Genomic DNA, 6000 nt, shown 5'->3' with positions numbered 1-6000 from the left:
ACCTTTACTTTCTCACACGATAAATGGCTAGCAAAAAGCCAAAGTCATTCAATGTGATCAAAACTCACGTGGAACGGAATGCTATCACGCGTGAAAGTGTAAGTATTGAAGCACAAACTTGTCTAGTGCATTTTCACACATGGAACTTTACATAACTCAAGCAAGATTTGTGCATGATCAAGAAATATAGATTTATGAATCAATGATCATATAAGTGAACAATTTTAGCTTGGCTTAAGAAGATTTAAGACTGAACAAAATAAAGTGTGATTATGCAACAAGTGACAAACCAAGTATGGCTACCATCAATCTCACGTGTGGTTTTTCACTTTAACACAATGTAATGAAGTACAAATGGCAAAAATTTTATGGACAATAAAGCCTTTCACATGTGGTTTTGCCAGAGACAAATCTTTAGGCAACACATAACGCAAGTGCTTAATCATGCATGAAGCATTTTTTCACACTCGTGTGATTTAGCTGTCAGTATGCCTAACATGCAAAAACTCATGAGTGACCTACAGAAGCACGCGTGATTCTTCCTCTCACCATGCAAACATCTTCTATTAAAATTAACACACAAGAAGGACATTGTTTGCAAGCTTTAGCATATTTAGATGAGTCTTAATATATATAAAAGAGACATGTGATGCATTCATTTTGTGATTAAGAAAAGTGATTAAGCTCTCTAAGTTTTTACATTGAATCTAAGATAATTTAAATTATTTGTCCTAACCTTCTTTATCTTCTCTTGATTCTTTATACTCTTTAGGTTTTGTTTTCATCTATGATTCTTTATATCTACACACATAACAAATATCTCTTTTCTTAATTTTGTAATCATCAAAGTACATGATCCAACAAATGCAGGATACTTTGAGTTTTGAAAGAGTAGAAGATTAATTAATGCTAGTGTTGCTCACATAAATGTACGGGTCATAGTAAATAATATAATAAAAGTAAAGTATCGTTCCCTTGAGGAATTGTTTAAAAACAATGATCAAATAAAAGACTAAGTGAGTTTAATCAAGTTGAGCCAAACATAATTAGGTGAACATGATTTTGCAAACTAAATTAATATTAGAAAATAAAGAAAAGGAATTAATTCACAAACTTCAAACACAAATTGAGATCTAAGATTATTTATCCCCCTTATATCTCCAAAATCACTTCCTCTCTTAAATGCTTTTAATGAAAATAAGTGCTAACCTATCTCTCAAGTCATGAACAAATGTTGCCCAATTTCTTGTTTCAATTAATAAAACTCAATTTTAAACACCAACCCTAATGTGGCTATGCAAGGCTAGCAAGTATATCTCTATCTTACTAGCAAAATCATCTATTCAACATGCAAATTTAAGTTCTTGCACAATTTTACCCAATTTCTACACTCAACCTAGCCCTCTCAAGCATCAATTAAGTGAATCCAACTTCTAAATGGTGGCCAATCACTTAAAAGCATTAAGGAAAGAGTAAAATAAACACATATATATCATTAATTACAAAAAGAGAGCAAGAACATAGTGTTAATCCATACAAGGGTTCCAAATAACCCTAAAACAAAGTGTTTAGCTACTTATAATCATCCAAAAGATACAAATACATAAAATATTTGGACCCATATCAGAATATAAGGGAGGAAATGGAAGAGGAACAGAAAAACTGAAGAAAACGAGCTCTAAATGTTTTCAAAACTCTATTCTCTTGGACCTAACTCTTCCAATGCCCAAACCCTAGCATACAAAGCTCCAAATGGTTGTTTAAAGTTTGAAGAATGCATTCTAGGGTAAGCTTTTAGCATATATATGTCTTAGACAACCAATTTCTGATAAATGAAATGCAGCATTTTTTTGATAGCAACAAAAGTCGTGAACAAAAGTCACGACTTTGGCAGTTTTGCACTGTTTTTGCAGCTAACGAAAATCATTCATTTTGTGCTTGATTTCTTCATCCAAAAGCCTTCCAAAAACATCCACAAAGCTTCATAAATGCTTTAAATCAAAACTTCAACCAAAATAACATGAAATCAGGCCAAAAATATCAAATTAAAGCCAAGAATACAAACCCAAAACAAAATACACATTTTCCTAATTTGAGTAATAAAAACATATACAATTGAGCCAAAATGGATTAAAATCTAAGAAAAATGTGATGAAATAACATGAAATTCTAGAGGTTAATAGCTAGTTCCAATCCTGATCCATTTGTTGAATTTAAGTGTTGGAACAAACTACCTTTGGGATCTGTCAAGTTTAATTGTGATGGGGCTTTCAGGTAATCTAATGGGAAAGGAGGAATTGGAATTATTGTCCGTGACTATACTAGCTCTCTTTTAGTAGGTTGGTTTGAAGGTGTTGTTACCTCTTCTACCTTTTTGTTTGAAATTATGGCTATGAGTAAAGCCATAGACCTAATGCCTTTCTTTCTAAATTTCAACTACATTATGGAGATGGACTATGCTTGTCTATTTAAATTGTGTGTCAGCAGGAACCTTGTTTTTTTTAATTGGATATATCATAGCGTGATCTATGATCTCTGTGAAAAGTTTGCATCTTGCAGCTCTATTTATGTTGAAGTTCATAAACAAACAAAACATATGAATATTTGTAGGAGTTATTGGGGTGACTTCTTTACAAACTTAGGTGTAGCAGTATGTGTACCAAAATATTAACATGATGATCAATATTTTCAAGTAAGATTTAGATTCTTGCAAATCTTACAAGTGTGACGAGCCTCTCTCAAGGTACTAAAAACCAGACCAATCATTAAAACGGTCAAGGTCAAGGGTTAAGGGTTAAGGGTTTAACTAAAGTTGACTCGGGGATCAAACTGAAAATGAACTAGTCATAATAAAATAATATAATTTAAATAAAAATACATTAATTTTCAATACATTCATCTATATCCAAAATTTGATATCTCATACTTTAATGACATAAACAAAAATTATATATTAATTATGTTATATAAAGAATACAAAACAGATAAAATAACATTATTAATATATATATATGAGTTGAAGCTACTATAAAACCTATGCCTTTGTCTATTACATATATACATTAGTTATTATATTATATTATATGCTTAAAAAAGATAAAAAAAATGAACCTATTTCTACTCATATCCTAATGTCTATGCCTAGCCTTATCGTACCTATTGACTTGTTTGAAAAGAAAAGATAGGGATTGTAAATTAATTGTTCAAAGAATAAAAAATATCTTGAGCACACCCATTTATTCATTTGTTACCCATCTTTTTTGTCTTTTCCATCATACTATTTTTCCCAAATTCAAGTAAGGCATCATTTGAATATACTGATGGAAGCATGCTAAAAACACTAGTTACTATGGAGGTGAAGAGGGGAGATGGAGAAGGTTGGAGCTATTGAGAGTTGAGCCTATGTCCCATCGAGTGTACCATCCTTAAATTTTAAACCTGATCAATTAAGCTTGATTAGAGTAATTACATTTATTTGTGAAGACTATGTTTAGATAGGTTTAACGAGTGTGTTTGGTTATAATTTCAGCCTAAAACATAGGTTCAAAGTAAAGTTGAGTCACTCGGTTGTGAAAAAAGGAAGAAAATCAAAAGGGCAAGATTCTGTGTCACGCATTGTGGCTAGTGGATAGGCTACCATGATGTTTATGTGCTAATATGCCTAGAGTAGGATTTTTTCGTGCCATGCGCTGTGGTGCATTGTGCGTTCATCGCAATGCATGGTTACTTTTTTGCTGAAATACAGTTGCATAATTGATGCAAAATAGAAGAAAATTAAATTTTTCATTAATGGCAGGGAGTGCTATCACTACTAGTGAGTTTCGACCCTAGTTTTTTCTAGGTAAAATATATTAGTTACATGTAATTAGATGTCATTTACATGTAAACAACAGACACCATCTGATAGAACACATTTGTTACCCACTTTTATTTGTCAATTAGGACCATTTTATTAATGATTTATCACCTTCAAGTGCACACATTGCATTAGATTTGGAACTTTGCCTAAGTTTCTAAGATCAGTGCACTAGGGGCATTTTGGTCCAAAAAATGAACTTTTGAGAAAATGTACAAGAAAAATTGACAAAGTGCATTTTATGTCCAGTTGATGAATGGTGAAATTATATTTTTAAAATTCATTTTAGTTTGGGAGTAATTAAATAAAAAAGTCAACACTTTCTTAAGTGTCTTAGTTTGTCCTAGTTTTTGGTTTGCCTTTGTGTGAAAATTTTTATATAATTTTGTGCAGCCTGAAACTTGATTAATTTAATAAATTCTCCCTTCTAATTATGAATTTAATTCTGGACATGAATTAGATTTTATTATATCATATGCTATTTAATTGAATTATGTGATTTATGTGACATAGGTGGCATGTGACTTGTGCATCAATTGGGCAATTGAGGTCAACACTCCTTGAGGACAATGGCTGATGGTTTGCACGTGAATTATGATTATTTTGAGGGATTAGATCAGCTAAAATGATGTGGATGACACATGGGAAATTAGGCACACATTGGAATCATCTACAAACCAATAGGAAGTTGCCACCTTGCAAGTGTGACAAGGCTCCCATTTACATTTTAATTTCTTTTTTCTTATTTTAATTAAGCTTCAGCTGATGGGAGACACCAAGGAGCACGCCATTTTAAGTCCCAAATGGGATCCAACACATATCTCATTCATCTTCCACATTCTCTCTCTCTTGTTCATAGTGTTCTTCATTTTCTCTCTTTTGTTCTTCATTTTCCAGCACCCTAACCTCCATTTTCAGCCACCAAACCTCCACAAAACTCATACCATTCTTCTCCTTTCTTCATTTTCGTTCCATCCCTTCCATTTTCACAAGGATTGAAGCTCATTTTCATCATTCAAGAGCTATGGAGTTTGGCCTTCACAAGCAATCACTAGGGTTCTTGAAGATGAAGATTGGCTAAGTTTCTTTGTGGAATCCTAGAGAGATGAAGATGGAGGATGAGTCTTGAGCTTCAAATTGGCTAAGTTCTTTTGTTTCCTATCCTCTTCTCTTTTTACTAGATGGTTAGATTCCTTAATCTAGGGTTTAATCATCTTAGCTTATAAATTCTAATTTGAATTTGATGTTGATGTAAAGAGAGAGGATTGTTTCATTTAATTTCTTCCTTGGACAGCCATGACTGAATTTTGCCACTCTTTGTTTGGCACATAATCTTGTGTTTTTCAATTAGTGAATTTCTTGTGTTAATATTGCATAATCTTGTGGTGTTAATGCTTGTGTTGTTGAGTAGCTTGACATAATCTTGTGGTTGCTCAATTTATGTGTTTGACCATGGCTGTTGAGAGAGGATTTTGAGTGAATCACTTGGCTAATGTCTTCACCAATTGGTTAATTAAACTAGGGACTTTAATCTAAGACCTAGGGAGGTTAGCTAATTAGGTTAATTGGCTTAGGATAATTTTCTTAAGTCATGACAGCTTTAGTCAAGAGGAAAGGGAAGCTAAACTTAGCCTAATCATGAGAAGATAATGAGTCCAAAATCAACTAATCTCTAGGGTTCCATTATTGTAAAAAGGGAAGTTCATTTCACTCACTTTCACTAGCATTTTAATTACTTGCATATTAGGTAATTAGTTTAGATAATTAGCTAGATAACTAAATTCCTACAAACTTTGGTTGATTTATTTCACTAGATAACTTTCAATTAGACTTAAAACCATTCCTTGGGAGATGACCTAGGGTTGGCCCTATATTGCATTAGGGTTAGCTTTAGTATAATTTTGAGGATAAGCGACTAATTTCCTATCACCATCAATGGAATGCGATGGACTTATTTGGTTTACATGAAAATGCCTTTAGTTTGCATGTAAACTAAGGACACCCCCTGGTGGCATGAGCTCAGTATGTTCAGTTTACATGAAAACACATTAGGTTTACATGTAAATGAGGGACACCCTTAGTGGCATGTGGTCGTTATATTCAGTTTACATGAAAATGCCTTAGATTTATATGTAAATTGTCCA

Source organism: Prosopis cineraria, unplaced genomic scaffold (assembly GCF_029017545.1).
Source record: "Prosopis cineraria cultivar Desert tree isolate PC_DT_omini unplaced genomic scaffold, ASM2901754v1 PC10, whole genome shotgun sequence".
In the NCBI taxonomy this organism is placed as follows: Eukaryota; Viridiplantae; Streptophyta; class Magnoliopsida; order Fabales; family Fabaceae; genus Prosopis; species Prosopis cineraria.
This window is presented reverse-complemented; position numbering follows the sequence as displayed.